General features: G+C 36.0%; 1 protein-coding gene across 3 annotated transcripts in view; it reads left to right on the top strand.

Moving 5' to 3' along the window:
* Window positions 1–21,245, top strand: part of LOC131681684 (angiopoietin-2) — a 462,968-nt gene that overhangs the window by 391,455 nt on the left and 50,268 nt on the right. The window lies entirely within an intron of this gene.

Genomic DNA, 21,245 nt, shown 5'->3' with positions numbered 1-21,245 from the left:
AGATTGTGGAACAGATTAAATCATGATAATATGACGTATAATCAGGATATATAATATATCATATAATTATGACCGACCCGAAACAAAACTTATGACAGGAATCAGAAATCAGAATATATTGGCTTAGATGACACGTTCCCCGTATGTAGTCGGGGATTTGTGCCTTGCCGTGTGTTTTCATCATTTCCTGAGCGAAAGGAAAGGACAAGGAGGTGTGGGGAAGTAGAATTGGAAGGTTGGGAAAAATAAAAGCACAAAAATTTTGCACTGTAAAAAGTACCGCCAACTTATCCCGCGTGCGTGACCCCCAACTTACCCCAACCACGCATTTTATAACTTTTGTTTGTAGCTACGTGCAATATTTTTGCGGATCTTGTAAGCTCTTTTCAAGTACTATCGAAAAATATATTCATTCGGGAAACACAATATCGCCCACAACTTGTACAAAACAAAATGTTTTGCAATAAAAACTTATTGGATAATGGGTTTCACATATCTTAAGGTACACAATGAGAGGCAGCGCTATATGTCTAATAGAAACGGAGAAAAGGGATTCCGCTAACTTACCCCAACCGCCAACTAGCCCCGGGCTCCCCTATATGATTGGAACGTCACTGAATGCACATAGTACAATGTACAAAACAGAGATGTTGAATCATTATTCAGTTATTCCGCATTTTTAAGCGCATCTTTTAAATAAAAAGTATGTAGTCTACACTGTCCTCCTAATGTGTTCCTATAGAACCAGTGTAGAAGTGTTTTACCCCTTTACCATGTCATCGGACTTGTGAACAGGAAAATATTATTTTCTAAATTTCTTTAATTGCCCAGACAAATTCAGACAAAAAATAATGAATCTAGTAATAACAGCTGGTTGGCACTGGTTGCAGTGAGAAATGTTATTTGGTAGTACGTTCATCTCTATTTCAATTTTTGTTACAAATTTTATTCTGATGAATAGACTCCAACAACAATCGATTTGGTTTTGACAAATCAAAGTCATATATATATATATATATATATATATATATATATATATATATATATATATATATATATATATATATATATATATATATATATATATATATATATATATATATATATATATATATATATATATATATATATATATATATATATTTTCGGCTTGTTGAATTTTCTCCGTGAAATTTAATTTCATTTCATCGAGAAAATTCAACGAACCGAATGCATAACAATTTTGCGGTGACCAATAAACCTTAAAAAACAAAGTCTTCTGTAGCGAATCGATTAAACATGCTGACTTTGATTCTGATCACCTTCCAGTAACTTTTTCGTCTTCTCAAGAGTTTCTAATTCCATTAGCTCAGTATGTTTAATTTACAACGCGAATTGAGAAAGGTACTAAACTTATATTGAGAATAGTTTTAATCATGATCATGATTTACAAAATAAAGCCGGCATTGATACAGCTTTATAAAATTTAAATAAGCCTGCAAGTTATTTGTAGTCGATTGCAACGAAGCTTGAATATTTTCAATGACATCATTGATTATGTTTCCTCTCAAACCACATAATAATAATTTTATTAAAAATAACGGTTTGATTTTTATTAAATTTAATGGTTATTTACGATAAAAAGATTACTTTTATGGATCACATTGAAGGAATTCAAGCAAAATGCAACAAATATATATAATGTTTAAACCTTCTTGTAAACAGGAATCCTAGGCTCTTCCTAATGAATAAATGGTTAATTTATAAACAAATACTTATACCAACAATGCCATATGCAGTGCCAGTTTGGGAAAGCTGTTGTGCTACCAGGAAAAAACGCTTCAAGTGATTCAGCTTTATAGTCTATAAGTTAGTTTTGCGTTTCTCCTATAGAAAGGTTATGCAATCATTCTGAACATCGTCAACCTAATCCCGGCCCGGAGGGCCGTCTGTCATACACCATTCGACTCAGTTCGTCGAATTCGGAAAATGTCTGTGTGTGTGCGTATGTATGTGTGTATATGTATGTATGTATGTATGTATGTATGTATGTATGTATGTATGTATGTATGTATGTGACCAAAAATAAGCACATCGGTTGCTCAGAGATGGCTTAACCGATTTCATAAAACTTAGTCTCAAATGAAAGGTACAACGTTCCCATAAGCTGCTATTGAATTTCATTGAATTCCGAATTCCGGTTCCGGAGTTACTGGTTTAAGAGTGCGGGCACACAGCAAATTCACATTTTTGCCTTTCTCCTATAGAAAGGTTATGCAATCACTCTGAACATTGTCAACCTAATCTTGGCATAGGTTTTCTGTATTTTGACAGGGTCGTAGTTAGGGGGATACAGTGAGGGGCACCCCCCACACATCTCTCACCACCCTACCCTAAACAGCCCTTCCCTCATCAAGTACCCCTCCGTGCGAATAAAATTTTCTAATTCCTCTAGAATAAACTTTCCTAGTGGGTCTGAAAAACCAGTTAAAAATTTGGTTTGAAATGATTTTGAGTAGAGAGACTAATTTAAAATTTCTTAACAAGTTGAAAATTTTTGGCGGGGTCCAAACCCCCGAACCCTCCTGTTTCAGCGTCGACACATAGCAACTCAAGTTCGTAGCTGTCGATTCATTGTACGTATGTGTAAATCGCACTGAATATCTAATAGACAGTTCCACCATTATATTAAACATAACCAGCCATGGAATCGTAGTTTGGATAAATGAGAAAGGCACAATTGCACCACTAGGTGGTTAAAACGGGTTTTAAGATATTTTTAGCTCCTTTATATAGCAAGTAGGCTTAAAATTTCCTACTTCAAAAATCACTTAACTGCGAAAGCTTATTAGGGTAAAAGGGTATAATACGCCCCACCGGGGCTAAATGCCCCTCTTCGATTCCCAGGATTCCTGAAGTATCTAAAAAGTAAAAATGACTGATAACAGTATCGTTTCATGATATCAACGTTCTAAGTTAGTTTGGTATTTTTAATATGTTGCAAAACAACAATATACACAAAAGTTTGAAAAGAGCTACTTTTATGTAAGCTTCCACTTTTTCCAAAAGCATTACAACCAATTAGAATAAATAGAATTGAATCCCTAGTTTTAAGATTTCTGTGAAATTTCTCATAAATATTTGTTCCCCCTTTTGTGTACTAAACTATATTGTTAGTTTTAAGATAACCGTAAAATATTTCGTAAAATACTATTACTCCCCCTCTTGTATATCAAAGTGAATCCCTTGTTTTAAATTTTTTCATAAAAAAATCTTTTGGCCCTCTCTTGTATATTGAATCTTATTTCTAGTCTTAAGATAGCTGTAAACTTTTTTTTCCTTTGTAAAAAAAATATTTCAACATTGTAACCTCCTAGTTTTAAGATATTCAAAATGTAAAAACAAAAGCATTTGGCACCGCCAAGCTAACGCATTTGTGCCTATCAAATAAACGAAATGAATAAAAAAAAAAACCAATTAGAAATAGTCGGATTCGATAGAACTATTTCAAGTAGCTTACTAGCATGTTATAGTTACTATCTTAGTTTATAGCTTGGATTAAAACTATGTGTGTGTGTCGAAATATTCATGTATTCACAACAGCTCATCACCGGCCAAAACGCCCCACCCATTGTTGTGGGGCATACTCACCGATTGCTGTGGGGCATACCGTCCTCTTGTCGTGGGGCATATTACACTTTCACCGGGGGCATTTTGCCCTGGGTGAAAGAAAAAACTAGAATTTAGGCATCTTTGAAAAATGTTTAATTGTACTTATATCAGGATGTTTTTAATAAAAAATGAAACGGGTACTAATTTCTAACTAATATAACAATAAATTAGAGTAGTAAGTGAGAAGATCATAGCGTCGAATGGTGAAATATAGCTATGTTTGCTTAAGGGGGGCGTATTAGACCTGTTTACCCTATATCTTAATAGGACTGAAAAGTAATGTAATGTAAACTAAACAATATAATCAAATAGAAAATTAAACATATACTAAGTTTATGCGATACGCATGTTCCAACTAGTGCTATAAGTGCCACTTGGTGTCTATTTATCCGAGAATGTCCATTTTTTATTTTGATTACAGAGGTTTTAACCATAAGGTCATTCGCTTCTTTGTCGGGTTAGAGAAATCTCTCTAAAAAAATCTCGAATCCTATGTTCGAGGTTGGGAATCGAACCCAGGTGTGCTACGTACAAGGCAATTGATTTACCAACTACGCTATGCTTGCCCCTAGAATGTCCTTGTTATTTGACGCAAGCTTTTTGTTTCGTCTGGCCTGTTGAGGAGGACATTTCATTTGAAATGATCAAATTAAAATATCAATTAAGGTTTACTACTACAAATATTTTACAACTACTGACGATTCTATAAAGATTGAAACTCGTAGAGAAATGGTAGTAAAGTACAAATAGACACTATTAACCAATTTCTGTATTAACTCGCACGAGTCGTTCGCTACCTTACTCGACTATTGTAGCACAGTTTTCTGTGTTTTATTTTGTCGGTACTGTACCGCCAATTGTTTAATACAACCAACTTCAACATGCACGACTTCCACTATCAGCACGACATTTAGAGTTAATCGGTCTCGGTGCAAAGCTAGGAATGCAACCAAATACCGTTCCGAATCAGGGCAGTTCATTGAAATTCCACAAAAATAGTTTGTTGTCCTTTCTATTTCATGTCGTTGCCTGGTCAAACTTGCACAAACCAGACTGCCCTTTGAAAATAAGTGCATTTGTATAACATAACTTTAAACATAAAGTCCAACTACCGTCGGTGTTTCGATCGCCGATAGCGACTTATAGACTTTGTCGTTAGCAGAAGAAGAAAAAACCGCTACCAACATACATGTACATAGTTGAAGTTCAAAGTAAGCTATGCTCGATTTGCCGTCAGTACGTACCGACACTGGTAATTATCGCACAGAACACATGAAAACATTTTAATTCTTGCACGCACTTACAGCTAGGTTTTGCTAATGGAGTAATTAAGTGCTAACAGCTACTGACTGGGGGCTGTGGGATATTAAACCTGGGGTCTTTGCCCATAGTGCTCGCCGGTGTGCACTAAATCGCGATAGGGAATTTAGCAACGAGTAAAATGCCTTCGCACCGACGCATAATCGCTGGCGTTAGCAAACAATTACGCAACCTAGAAATGGCTACCGAAGGCAGACATCGGTGGTAAAATGCGAACAGAAGGGTGAGATAACCTAGCTGCAAAATTCTCGACAACAGGCAACTGAGCCGCGAATAAACTAGCGCCTCAAGGCCTTGAGTGGAAAGATGTCTTGCATGTGAGTGTGTAGATTTAATTAATTTATTTCAAAAATAGGACGAGTGAATCGAGTTCCAATCGATTGCAAGCGAACCAAAACCAGTCGCTCTGTTGTACTAGGACATATTTGCAGGGCCTCAATAAAGATGCATTCGGGAATTAAGTAAACATTGTCTATTAAATTTGGCGGGCGTCAAGAAAATAGAAAGACATACGAGGCTTGCCGCCTTTAATCTTTTTTAAATGAAAAAGTCAGCTAAACACTTCCAGAGTAAAACTTGGTCAAAAGTTCTTCGGCGTAAGAATTAGTGAATTTTCATTCGCGCAGAAGCAGGCAAGAATGGATCTCCAGTATAAAAAGTTAAACAAAAGTTAAACTAAAAATTTGTTTTTAAAATCACTAATTGAAAAAAGCGGGATAAAATGCACCCCCTTAGAAAATATTTTTATATCTTAGCTGCAAAACATCAATCATGAGAATTTATTTCATGCAAAGCTGTTACTAACAAATCCCTTCTGTTTTAGAATCATATATGTTTTTCGGCATATTCTAAAACGGTTTATATTCCTTTCTTCAAAAACATTGAAATTGCCTGTAAAAAGATGGGACAAAATGCATCAGCATGAAGGTTAAAATGCATCACACTTACGAAACGGAGCAAAAGGTATCGGAACAATGCGACATAATGCACCACAAATGTAGTGAATAAATCGCGTTTTTTTGCCGTGACTAACGACTTACCTTTTAATATGGGGGCCCCTTTTCAACATTTAAGAAGAAAAGTCGTGTCATGTTTGAAAAGTTTATTTCTTTTGTTGTACTGCGTGGAAATTTCTTCGCCATTTTGTTGAAATTAAGTTTTGCAAAGTTGTATTAAATTTTGGAGAATGAGTGATATGCTTTAATAACAAACTGTGTTTTGAAAAATATTACGAGTTTTAAATATCGGTCCGCTATAGATTTGTTTATATTATCACTAGTACCGTTTGGAGTGACCGGAGCATCTCCTCAATGGGCTGTACAACACCGAGAAAGAAATATTTGTGAGCTGTACACGGCTGGGGGATGAATCAGTTTGTGTCGTTGCGTGCTGTTATCAGATGCAAATATTTTTAATTTTCGATGGGTAAAAAGTAACATACCCAACGAAAAGCCGGATTTTAAGATACTTGACCGGAGCTCGTTCGTGATTGGTTATTGCTAATTACATGTACTGACCCGCAAATCTTGAACGGAAAGAATTGTAATTTTAGTCGGTCTAGTAGAAACCTTGTCAGATAGCGGAAAATTACATTTAAACATCGGGAGAGGAAGGTAATTATTAGGATTTGGCAGTCACCGTGGACTGAGTGTAATAATAATTTTGTGCATCTCATTGCTATTGACGGAGGTCAATTTGAACAAAAATCTCTCTCCCGAAGAATATTTTCTTTGGAAAACAAATAACCTCTTTTCAGTGCTATCAAACCATCAACCAAGAATGAAATTTAAAAATCCTTTCCTTCTCCTACTATTATTTTTATTTCTGATGGGTGGAAAGTAGCATACACACATGGAAAAAAGTGGGTGCGACATGACTGGAGTGTCGTGACTACACTTCGGACTGTTATGTCAAATGTAAAAATTTCAATTATTTCAATTCAATTCAAATCGTTGGATACTGTTAACTTCTATCAAATTAGATAATTGGTGTAGGTATAGGTTGTTAACCTGATGTAATTTTACCATGTGTTGTATATTGCAGATTGCAAATTGAACCACTGGATCAATTAAAAAAAGTATTGGTCTGAGATACGAAAAGTACTAAATATATTTTCTACTCTCTACATTGACGTTTTTTCTTTACTAAATTCTTTATTAGTTCTTAAAAGAGCAACAGCGACTGATCTGCTTTGCTCAACATCCTACATAACAGAGAGTATGGAACGTCACACTCAAACCGATGTTATCTACACAGACTTATCTGCCGCTTTTGACAAAGTGAAGAATCGCTAAAATGGAGATATTTGAAATTACGGTAGTTTGTTGCAGTTGTTTTGATCCTACCTTACAAATCGAGAAATAGTGGTTGGCATTGGAGATTGTCAGACGCCTACATTTACTTCTTCGTCAGGAGTACCCCAGGGAAGTCACGGGAACGGCTGATGTTGCTGCTTTACTTCAACGACGTCTATCTAGTTCTGAAGACTCCACTCCTGTCCTTCGAAGACGATCTCAAGATGTTTCTTCTCACTGAAGATAGTAGACTACTCTAACGACAGTTTGAAACCTTTGCTGACTGGTGTAACTCGAACCGTATGTATATAAATCCAAAGAAGTTGTCGGTGATATCGTTCTCACGAAAAGAAGTCCCGTTTTTTAACTACCTAAATTGACCGCGTTAGTCAGGTGGTGGATCTAGGAGTGAAACTACACCCAAAACAATTTCCCAATGCAAAAAAGGCATTACATCCTTTCGTGCATATTCCGAATTAGAATCATGCTTTCTTCGCATTGTAGACCAAGCATAGCTACGGCATTATACCAACACCGCTTGATTCATGATGAAATAAATTGATTGAGAATACACGCTACCATATTATCTGCCTGCATGTAAAAGTATTAGTTGGTTTTGATTGCTGAGTCTGCCAAAAAGGTGGTGTATTCTATGCATGAATACCTCTGTGGTGTTTGTAAGAACTTCTGTCTTCATACATAGTTACGCTGTTTTGTCTGCGAACAGATCAATTCCAACCACACTAAACGCGTGAACAGTTTACGGTCACGAGAGTGTGTGATATAGGGGAACTGGGGGGAAGCCCGACACCCTGGGTAAGCCCGACATCCCACGACTTTTCCCTGACATCAAATTTTAAATCATACAATGACAGGATATTATTAGTACGATTATTTTTGGCATGTCGATACATATCGATGCTATATGGGTTCATAAACGTCAACAAAATAAACAAAACAAGCGAAAGCAAAGTTGATGCGCTTTTGGATGTTATTTTTAGTTGATACATTTTAAGGTTTTAATAACACAAAAGCTTTGAAAATGACCAGTTTTTTTGTCACACATTCTATTCTACTCTCCGTATCGTTATTTGTATGTATTGAAGATAAGTTTGAGTATTTCAATACTGTTAATTGAGCATTTAACCAAAATGGGCGCTGTTGGGGTAAGACCGACAGTTTTTGGTGGGGTAAGACCGACACGGTGTTTAGATAATTGGGCTCGTTTTTGATTCGATACAAACGACTGGGTATATTTGTTGTGTTCAATTATACTATAATTACGTCATGTTAATAATTGAAATACACGGAAACTATTTTTTTTGCATTTATTTATCAGTATTGTCTCAAGCCGACCAAAAAAATTAAAAATTAATTGAACGTGATTCATAATAATATTACAAAAAGAAACGAAAAGTATAATCTAATATGAGATTTTGAAATGATATTGATGAAAAAATTTCATTGACCGTCGGATTGTTGATCAACAGTGTCCCGAAAAATCACAACACGAACCGGATAGCTTACTACGAAGCGTGCGTCACTTCTAAGTGAATGAGTCCTAGTAACAGCGTATATAATCTGCTTGCAGAACAGCTCTTCCTCGTTAGAATGGCTATACAAGTGGCAATAAAGCTCGAAAGAATTACTTGAGAAAACCCGTACCATAATATAAACCATGCGTTAAACATTATTTATTCATAACACCACGCATTCGAATGCTCTTCCTCTTGCTACGCGATGAAACTACAGAAAGTATGCATTTGCATCACACATACTCATATACACATAATTGCACTTTATCACACATACACAATACATTTTTAATGGAAAAATTTGGACAAAAAGAAAGTTCAAAAGGGGGTCGCTCTTGCCCCTTTGGGGTGTCGATCTTACCCGCAGCGTTTTTAAAATGACATTTTTCTCCATTTTTTGGCAACCAATAATTTTTAATGAATTAAATTTTTTGAAACGCTGAAAAAATTATATTTTGTTAAGAACCACCCAAACAAGGATTATGCACAGAATATACAATTTTAGGAACTTTGTGGAATTTTAGAAAAATTATTGCGCTTAAGGTGTCGGACTTGCCCCGCGTTCCCCTACGCGTTGTTATTTGCCCATAGCGAATGGTTTTGGCAGTAAAATCATCGCTCTCTCATTCCGTGCTTCAGAGAAGAGTGGAAGAAAATGATTTATGCTCAGATTGATTTGCGATGATCGTTGCCCAGGGCGATGATGTGCGCTGAATTCGCATGTTAGGGAAATAATACAAACTGAAATGAGTAACTACCACTGCTGCTCAAAAGTGCAAAACCATGTCATCACTGCCCTTATAGTTTATGATACTTCAAATTTAGATCTTTTACTGCGAAATACTGATATGATATCACCTGAAAGTATTGTTGATATGAGGGATGCCAGAAATTATTGGCGGACGGCTTCTATCCGACAAATGTTGCATTAACTTGTTAACCCAATGTTCCCATATAGGTAACTTTCTCCTGCGTATAGTGCGCTTAAATAATCATTAATCATTATGAACCTATCTAGTGGAACTCGCGTATCGCTGGTAAATTCAGGGTTTAGAGAACGCCGAAAGCTCAACATATTATCAAAACAAAATCATCACCCACACCCCACCAATTTGATGATGCTATAAACTATTCTCTCCAATATGCAGCATGTGATCAGTAGAAAGACGAAATGGAAACTGGTCCTTGAGCATGTATTAGTATTTTCAGAGCGCACATGTATCCGAGTGGAGATGTCCTTTACATGTGTATTAGTGCGGAGTCATTTTAATACTAATACTCCGATATCGTTAAATTCACTAATACATTCCCAACTGTGGGTTTGTGTAAGTTTCTGTGGTGTAATCGCCTTAATGCATTTTTGTCCCGGACCAATATCGCTTTATATGCATTATACCAGTTACAATGCAAAATTCTCATTAGAATCATGCTTATTCGCATGTAATTCATGCGGTTCGCGTTTTGGGTGTAGATTCGTAACTCACAGCACGTCTTCTATACAGTTAGCAAAGCATTTCGAATACTGTACTGCTATTTGTACTGTTGTGATGTTTGGAGTTCAAACTATAACAACGGTGTTGAGAGAATTGAAAAAAATTCAATAGCGTCTTATGGGAGCATTATACCGTTCATTGAAAGTAAATTTGTGCAAATCAGTTCGGCCATCTCTAAGAAAATTGAGTGACAACCCACATACAGTATTAGACAAAACATCTGTAAACAAATACCGAACTTTTTTTAAAAAAAAAGCGTCAGTAAACTTAATTGTTCTTGAATTGAAACAAAGTAAAGTTCCACAATCGATGGTCTAACTTCATTCTATATCGATATATGGGCCATAAAAACTTTAACGGCGGCAACTTTTTGTTTACTCTTGATTTTTTTGTCAAACTATACAAAAACAAACGGAAAAGATCGCGTTTCACAACAAAAGTGTTGTACTATTGTTAGTCTACCATCACGACGCCAATATCATAAAAAAATTCTTTGCAAACTACAAATAGTTAGAATTTTAGACCGTAAAATACTTAAATTGGAAGCCTTGAATTTAAATTCAGAAGAAATTATGAATTGCTGTTTAATCCTCCGGCAGTTGCATTAGTGCACTGACTGCACACTGTTCTGAAAACCTAGCGAAATTGTCTTAGGATACCAGCGGCTGCTCGTTAATGGGGCCATAAGCGCAACTTCCGAAGGGTTAAGGAAAGTAAATAAATGAACTCAATAGTCTATCAAATACAAAACTCCGGCAGGCAATATTTCCGAAAACTAGTCCATTCAAGAGCTTCAACATCGCAAAATGCTTCGTGCGGAAGTTTCCCGCGGCTTAACTGCGGTAGAACACAAATGGTTAAGTTGTCGGAAAACTCTAAGCCTGCTCATATGACCCTATTGCAAGCTTTTCTAATATTTCTTACTTCACCTCCCTGGTCTTCCTTGAATACTATGGATCTTAATAGTAAAAAAATGGGTGGGTAATGTCTAGGACATAACCGGAGTGTCGTGACTACTCGTTTGACTTGTAATTCAAATCGAATGATACTCAATGAAATATGTGGGAATGTTTCAAGTTATTCTTTATAATAATTATGGTGGTTCTGAAAAGAACCTTTGTTGTTGTCGTCTGCGTTGATAGGGGATGCGCTGGATTCTAAGCTCGTTGAGACATTCATTCATGAAATGAACAATTTTCTTGCTTTGAAATATCTATGTTAAAATCTCTCGAAACAACCTTCGGGGTTTTTTTCGTACAGAAATGAACACGCTTAGCGAAAAACTAGGGGCGGGTAATGTCCGGGACATAACCGCGATGATCATATTCTTAAAATTCTGCTTGTATCTCTTTCAAATGGCTAAATTTTACGCATTAAGTTCGATTCACCGGGCTCAGCGAAATTTTCCTGGGGATCCCGTTCGTTAGTATATTCAGCAAAACAATTTTATTACCGAGTTCTCCGCGTTGAATACAGGTCAATAATTTCATATAATGATTTCAACAAGCAGACAATGTACATGTATGACAGGTGGGAGTGTTCTGAAGTGGTTTTAGTGGAGGTAACAACATAAAATCATGTATTGGACATTTTACAATGATTCTCCTTAACCCTGCAAAACCACGGGGTTGGCAGCAGAGGGTTAAGCAGAGGGTTGTTTGGAAGAGATGACAGTTAATAAATGATAACTAAAAATATAAAATTGTTCTATAAATTGCAAAGTTATTGCCGCGTTGACCTGAAAATTTGTCATTTCATTCATAAAGGAACAATCATTGAAATTATGTCAATTTATGCTTTGCAAGATTTGAAATAACTTCGAAGTGTGGTCACGACACCCCTGTTATGTCATATACATTACCAACCCATCTTTTCATCATTCGTTTTGGTGTAGCTTTCGCTTAGTGGCAGAGTTGCGACATTCACTGATTTTCTTGGAAGGATTTACAAAAACCTTCGGGTTTGTAGATTAGAAAAACATTTTCTTATGATTCACTGGTAAAAGTACAGAATTAACAAGCGCAAACTTAGTACTAGTTAATAAAAGAAACTTTCTAATTAAATTCTTTTTCCATTTTGCATTCGTCCTAATAAGGACGGTTTGTAGATAACTATGTTGATACAAGACGAGAATCTTTTGAAACAATTCAAACCTTGCCGACGATTGTTTTTACTGCGTACATACATCTTTCCCCTTTCGCAGCTCACACCGAATGAGTACGCTTTGCAGCCTTCGATGTTTTGGTGGCATTTTAGTGGCAGTTACTACCGCCTTTTCAGTGACTGCGTTTCTTAGCCTTTGGCTTTTTGGCCTTCTCATCGCCACCAACGTTTTTCTTCTCTACGGTGGTAGCCGATTTGATTGGTCGTCCGATGCAGCTTCTCACGACCACGCACGTCTGTTATGCACTGCGTCTTACACACGTCTGGCTTTGAGAAAAGCTGCGACACCCCTATTTATAGGTTTTATCATTAATGTTGATTCTCATTTAAAGTAGTTTTTGAACTATTTAAACAAATTTTATATAGCAAACAACGTATTGGTAGCAAGCGTTGAACGTTTTCCTTCCGATTTATGAAACAAGATTGGCAATCCGTTGAGTAGAAGAAAAGTTATTAAGGTTCAAAATGTACGTAACGCTTTCGCTAATATGCACTACTATCGCTTTCTCGCCCTTCTCGTGGCGTGCATGAGCCTTTCCTTTCCGTCCGGCTTCTAATGGCTTAACCAGAACTAATATGCCGGCTTTCCCCCACCAACTGCTCTCGTCAAGCAACCCAATACGAATAATCATAGGAACAAACATGTAGTGGACCTATATATAAACTTTTCATTATTTTATTGTTCATTTGCTGCACCATTTTGACGGCTCTGTGCGGGATGGGCTGAAAATTTTCACTTTTCCGAGTCGTTTTCGAAAGATTTTTCAAAACACTATTTTTCCATTGATAATGGATACATATTCCAAAATTTAATACAACATTGGTACAAATATTTTCGACAAAATACCGAAGAAATTGATTAAATCCATTCAGTACAACAAAAGATATAAGCGTTCAAAATCTTACATCATTTTTCTTCCGAAATTTTGAAAAGGGGCCCCTATATTGGAAGGTAAATCGTTAGTCAAGACAAAATTGATCACATCTTCCAGTCCCTTGCTAATTGGATGTCGATTAAACACCAAAAGAAAAAAAAATGACTCACTCTTAGTCGTTAATGAGAAAGGAAGACATAGCTGAATAAAAAATAAATGAACAAATAAATAAATAAGTAACCAAATAAATAAATAAATAAGTAAATAAAAAATTAATTTTGTTGAAAAAATAAAATTATATATTAGTAAATAAATAAATAATTGAGGGCCGGGCATAGCGTAGTTGGAAAATCGAACACACCTGGATTCTGCCTCAACACCGCACATAAGGTTAGACATTTTTCCAATCCAAAAAGAGGCGACTGACACAAACTCCTATAATCGAAGCAAAAAATAAATAAATATATAAATAAATGAATAATTGACACTCTTAAGACAAATATCTTCCATTTAGTTCCGCTAGAGTAATAATAAAAAGAATAAAATGCACTTGCATTTCACCATCCAAACAGATACTAGTATTTCGACTACGACGAATAGTATAGTTTAGTATACGAGTCTATGAAAAAATTAATCAATACATAATTAGGTAAATATATAAATAAATAAATGGATAAATAAATAAAAATAAACATAAAAAATATATAAATACTAAATAAATGAACAGCCGACCACAACATATAAATAACATAACATAACACACCAAAAAATATGAATTTTATCGTTGACGTAATTGCAAACATGACACAATTTCACAAGCTGTAATTCACGAAACGACGAAACATTGTTGTGTTCCGTTTAAGTTTACATGAAAAATATACTTTACATGCGCAATGACATAAAATTACATTTACCGGCATTCAGAACAAACGCTATATGTGGAGTAAAATTACGTGATTTACGAAATTCAACGTCATATAATATTAAAATCAAACGTAAAACTAAGTCATTTTTGATGCTCGTATATGTCATGGTCAGAAGACGTAAATTTACACGGTTTTTTCTAGGTGTGCAATTTTCAGAAGTGGTTTGTAAAACTATGAAACAATTAGATTTTAATTGCATTGAAAACTATTTGAGTTATTGAATGTCAAGCCAATGGCATTCGTTTGATTACCACATACTCGATAAAACAGCCTACAAGTACAATTCTTTTGGTTGGTGCTTATTCAGTGCAACCAAACCTATGGTGAAATACTCATTTTATGAACTTTTATTTTTCATTTCATGCACAAACTTATTTGAAAACTTATTTTCAAATGATCTAAATCACTTCCAAATTTTGCATGAATGATCCGATAACGAAACCAGAAGTATTTCTGAAAATAGTTGATGATCCCCCAGAATTACCCGATTTGAACTTTATTGAAAAGAACTCTGCACCAAATCCTGTTTTCGACAACCTTAATTGCAGTTTTTCGAGACAGCAATATAATTTTACAGCACCAATTCGTTTTTTTTTTCAACTGAAAGTTTGTTCATTGCATTGCTTTCAAAATGAACCAAAACTAAAAATGTTTCCAATATGTTTCACCCTCTCCTACATTTGCATGAATTAAATCACGCTAACAACGGCCAATTTCCATTATCTTTGCCGAATATTCAGCGTCAATCTGTAAATACTATTGATGTGATATCTACATACTTTATTAGGTCAACCTATAAGCACAAAAAAGCTGTTGGCATTCACATTTCGCGTAGCGAACTTTTCTGTATGTCACTGGCACAATCAAATTACGGCGGGTCAGATGGCGAAAAAAAACAACTCACTCAAAAACTAATGAGAAGTAAAAAAATTGACGCTTATCTATGATTGATGCTTTAAAAACTCCAATCTCGGACCGGCACATGGTTGAACAGGTTTACCGCAATAATTTGATGGGGATGATAAATATAATTAGTTATTTATTTTTCCTTGCCATTTTCAGAAAGTTGTTTCAGGTTATTTGCCACACTTTCGTTTTGATCGTGATTTCTGAAAACGGTTCATATATCTTCCAGGCAATAAAATATTTTAAGCGGTGTTCAAGAGCTCTGACATATGCCCTAAATTAACAATTCTTTCATTAGTTTCAATGTACGTGTACCTCACAAGGTTCCACCGACTACCGATTCTATACTTTCTGTTGATATCTCCAAAGTCACTAAATAACCGCGACGAATTAGGCGAAAATTAACTGAAACCTTCAAGGTTACAGTTAATTATTTCTACTTTCGGAGTGCGCCGGATTCGAGTTGAGTGTTGTAGTCCAGCCATCAGCATAGGTAGCACTTTACTCCATCGCTGCTGGCTGCAACAATATGCGACACAGGCTTGCGAACGAAAAAGGATAAAATCAAACTTCGAAAAGCACAGCACTAACGGTGCTAATTGGTGGTGACCCGATTGGGGGGGATCCTTTTGCAACAAACTTGCTTCGTATGTGCCAGAAAAAAAAGCGACTCCATTAAATGTGAGCTCAACGGTGGCAGTGGAGACGGGTGCATAATCCACTTAGAGCAAATTTGTCAAGACTGTTGACACGGATTGACTATCGGGTCATCGCCGTTTGGACATTAACCACATTTTGAATTAGACATCAGACTTCCAGAAAGATCCGATTTCTAACTTGTGAATTGGCAGTTGTTATTTGTTCTCGACGTTGGCTAATTGTTGTTGGTTACTATACTCGTAGAAGCTGTCGGAAGTCTGCCTCTGAGTGGACAGTGATGATTTAATAGCTCATTTTTCGGCTTGTATATTTATTTGCTTGTTTGTATGTATATGATGCAGAAGCTATACAACAGTTTAATCCGGGATGAAGAGTTTCATTTAAGTGTGTTCAAACAATATAAATATACTTGGTTAGATCATTAGGAATAACTCCCAGGGAGCATATTTATGTATATTGTACGCACTGAAAAGAAATTTTATATGGGATATAACAAACAACTGAGAATCGCCAAAAGTTGTGCGGCTAACCCCCTATAAGTCGTGTGCTGTGCTGAGTGCTCGATTTCATAGTAAAATAACATATTTTTTTGTTTTACGGCTTTGGTATATTCAGAAGAAATTAATTAAAAGCGTTTACCCAATTTCATAGACGTAGTTTGATGACGAAAGAATCGGAGGGGGTCGGGGCTGGCTTCAATTTCTCCCAAATGTGACATGAATCTTCTGATGGCCACTATGCAAATAAGTAGTGCCAATTCTTGCAGCCGAACCTCGATTTTCCCATGGTCTACATATATAGGAATTACAGACACTTCATACACAGACTAGCGAAGTGTCAAAAAATGCAGCCAAACGAGTATGGTAATATTGTGAGGGCAAGTAAAGAGAGAAGCCCATGCAAAGCTTATGGTATCTTCCGTGCTGCTAGTAAATATTCATTGTTGCCAGTTTTACTGTTTTTGTCTCCGCTAGTCTGTGCATAAAGTGTCTGTACTGGGAAACTAGATTCTACCGTTGTTGTTGCACACAACCACGACTTTTAAGTTTAATTTTGTTGATCATTATTATTTTTGAATGACTTCGAAAAACTCTACCCCGCACTAAGGCTATTCTTAATAGAATTCCACGCCCATGGCATTTATGATGACTGCCAATCTTCCGTACTCCACGATATATGGACCATCTGCCGATCGTAATCGTGCCAATTGCTAACGGTTCCACACCATCGGAAACAATTAACGTTTTTAAGGACCTCACACGAAAAATTGATCGGAAAGATAAACGACCACAATATCCGACCAAATCAAGCACACATGGTTACTTTCTCTAGAGCAAGAATACGCGTGTTTGGTCGGCTTGATTCTCGAGAGCGCGATTCAAGCTCAAACGATACGTGTAGCAGATATGAACACCCAAGGATGGTCTGGGAGACCCCATGATCTGACAACGTTTGCGTAGGTTAGTACTCGCTAAAGGTCTCCGAGGACCTTTCAGAAGGTTGGAACGCCCGACAACTTCAGGAAATAGGCGATATTCGAATCAAGAATGGAGAGGTTGATAAAAGCCAAAACGCCGGCTATTGGCGCCGGTTCGTCGAAGGGTTAACAAGAGAAACGTCGATGAACACTCGCATAAGACCGAGTATTTATGATGAGGAATATTTTCTGAAGGTGAAAATGGAGGCTATACTTACGATAGCCGCCTTGATTGAGTTCTACCACCTCAGGTATTCTGCGCTCATAGCGTTCAACAAATTGGATAAGGCGAACTCAATGATTTCTAATGATTTAAAGCCATTAAATTTTAATGGTTGTGTGTGACGATGCTGTAATTAAGATCTTCATATAAATGGACGGTGAGAGAATCAATGTTCGGTTACAAGATCGGATACATATCACATATCACATAAATGCAGTACAAAACATAATGCGATATTACAATTACACATAGTATTCTTTGCACATATCAAAGACAAACTAGTACGTTCCAGTTCTGTGAAAAATCGTCACATTACGATTTATTTACCGCTGAACACAAACAATTACCAAATATGTGGCACATGTTCAGGTAATATTGACAACGGCAAAAGCTGCGTCAATATCTCAAAATCTACAGCCAGCACAATCATTGAGGAAATTCACAATCATAAAGGCAACATGCAAGCATATTTGCGAACATAAAGGCAGCAACCACGATTATGACACGGATGTGTTCAATAGCGAGATAGATATGAACGATCCCCTATACGCAGTTGGTGAGGAAAAAATATTTCCCTGCTTCGTAAACTTCGTAAGCTTGCGTGAGATCTGTTGGACAATCAGTCAAACTCATTTTATTATTTTTATTGCTGAAAATATATATTAGAGTGGGACATGGTTATATGAAAAAAATAAAATTTCGCTCCGAGTAACTTTTTGGGTTCCATTTAGCTCCCAGAACAACTCCGCAATTTTTTAGTTCGATCGGTGAAACTATATTTTTGCGCCCACGGTTTAAAGTTTACATGGGATTTCGTATGGGGAAAACGTCTTTTGCAAATTAATTCTTCCAAGAGTCGCCCGTTACCTCCTAAAAATAAATAGATGTCTGATTTTCATAAGAAATTTGTCAAAGAAATAAAGTCTAGAAGACCACGAAACGATCTGATGCTTGTAGAGAAAGTTATTTAGTAAAAACCGATTGATGCCCTGAAGATTAATGAAAATTTTACTTTTCATAGCAGCTTGCTTCTTCAACTGACGGTCGAATTATATCAAAATCTTTAATTTTCTCTTAATATGTACAAAAGAAGACTTAATTTATCCCTCAAAACTGTTGCGAATTGGCCAAACAGTATAGACAAATAATTTAGACACATTAAGAGAAGATCAAAACAAAATTGCATATAATTGGACAACCAACAACAGTGGTGCTGGAAAAAATTAATATTTAATCAATCGCCAGAGCATCAATTGGTTTCAGCGTAATAACTTTTTTCTCGAGCGTCAGATCGTTTCGTCGTTTTCGAGACTTTGTTTCTTTGTTAAATTTCCTACAAAAGCCACATAACGGTTTATTTTTAGGAAGCAATGGGCGACTCCTGGAGGAATTGTTTTGCGAAAGTTAATTTTCCCATATAAAATCCCATGTAAACTTTAAACAGTGGGCGCAAAAACATAGTTTCAGGGATCAAGCTAAGAATTTGCACAGATGTTCTAGGACCGAAATGGTACCCAAAAAGTTGCTCGGAGCTGGAATCTATTTTTTGTCCCACCCTAATGGATATAACTAGATAACAGAACCACTGTTTCGATTGGCTAAAGCATTGAACCGAGTTCACTTATGAATTATTTAAAAAATATTAGAAGAAGTTCAATGGACGACTGAGTACTAAAACTCTCCAAAAGTAAACGCATCATCGCAAGTGATTGTCCCGTTTAACAAAAGTCATATGTAATACTCGATATTGGCAACAATATTCAAAATTTAAATGACAGATTTTTGAATTGTACCCATTTTCAATTACTGTATTAGGTCTGTGAACTCTGTACTCTTAGTATAAATACTAGACATCACATTCAAGCGTACTAGGCAAAAACAATTTACTGATAACGATAATAACTGAGGAGACAGTTTTTGCTTTCGCGTCATTTTAACACATCATCATTTTCATTGGCACTTAATTTCACTTTCATGCGAGGATTTCGTTCCGTTCATGCGAGTTCGCAACACTGTTGCAACTAAAATGTTGTGACTGGTTGAATCTATTAGTCCAATAATTTCGATTTTATGTTTTCAGTATATAGCAGTCTCGCGATCTCTTTTTTATTCGTTTTGGACTAAAATGATAGATGATCAGAAATCACGGAGGAGGAAAAAAGAATCAGCTAATCTAAGAAGCCTCAAGAGCACCTCTTCTATCTTTTCTATGCACTCAGAACGAGTGCTTTCGGAATTTCGCTCTGATCCTCTCAATTCGGTTTGAATAAAACGGCATTTTCGAAAACACATTACGTCTTCGTTATCTGCACAACATTCAACGTTAGGTGGAACAACGTTGATTGAAATTGTTTCCTAAATTTTGGTAAAACAAACCTGTAATCAAAAAGCATTACAGCTTTCTTCAAGAAGTCATGCATCTCTTCCAATCTTGATGATGATTGTAAAAAAACTTGAGCTATTTGAAAACGAACCAATTACGGAGCAGATTGTTTGAATTGACTTAGAAAGTGTAACTGCAGGCATATTCGCATCACGAAAACTGCCGCTGACAAAAAATTTTACAAAAGAATCACTGAAATCGGATAAATTACAATAATCCGAAAACATGGAAATCTGAAAGAAAGTCTCTTCGGTACAGGAGAAGCAAGTACGATGTGTTTTTTTTATTTGTCGGAAGCAAGTGTGATGCTAAAACTATTTATCTCACCCATATTTATAGTTTCGAGTAATTCTAGTGGTGCCATCAATGTTACATTCAGTGCTTCGAAATTTCAAAAATCAGTTAACCTATTCTTCTTATCGAAACTAACATTCAGATTCAACGCCTCGGTCATTCAACTTTCCAACTGACTGAAGTTTCATGCAGAATCGAATGTTTGAGTGCAGAGGAAATATAAATTCCTTCACCAACCAAAGCATTCATTTGTTATTATGTGGACGGTTCGAGCATTAGTGAGCTGCATAATCTATGTCTAGTGCATTTTCGCTCAATAATCCCTCTCAGAGCTAGCATAGAAACAAAATTCAGTTTGCTTCTGAAACCGAACATATGCGAACCCGAATGCGCTATGTCGGGAGAATGAATGACGTGGGAAACGAACCAAACATTTCATTCGTCGCGGCGGGCAGGAATTGAATTTCGGTTCTCTTTCAAGTTCACGCAGGGATGTCAATTTTTTTTAAGCTCTGGTTACATTTAACAAAATTTATGTAAATTGCAAGATAACAGTAATCGGGGGATTTCCTTTTTATTAGTGAACAGTCCTATAGTAGATAAAATTCCGGCTAGTTTAGTAAATTAATTCATTGAAAATCTCTTGTGTATTGTCCAAAAATCCATGAATTCCGAAATGAAACCTGTAAGCTTCGTGTGCTCAAATATAATATTTGCTTAATCTAGATAAATACAGCTATAGTTCTTATTCGTGCTTTGTAGAGAAATCAGTAGTATTTTTTGTACACCCTTTACATGTCAACAAACAAAAATACTGGTCTGTCTTTTGCCGTAGTTTCTAGGATTTAGTAGAAGAATTGCCTAGAAAAATAAGCCATATATGATATAAAAAGTATCAATTTCATAAAAGAATGGGATGTGTAAAAAATTTGAATACTTAAATAGATAAATAATTAGTTTTTCTCATTTGTCTAAAAATAGTCTTTAATGTATCATTTTTTAAATTGAAAATTATTATAAATTTGAGATGAATAGGAGTTGAACC

The sequence above is a fragment of the Topomyia yanbarensis genome, chromosome 2 (assembly GCF_030247195.1).
Source record: "Topomyia yanbarensis strain Yona2022 chromosome 2, ASM3024719v1, whole genome shotgun sequence".
In the NCBI taxonomy this organism is placed as follows: Eukaryota; Metazoa; Arthropoda; class Insecta; order Diptera; family Culicidae; genus Topomyia; species Topomyia yanbarensis.
The sequence above is the reverse complement of the archived record's forward strand: the minus strand, read 5'-3'. Positions and strand labels throughout refer to the sequence as shown.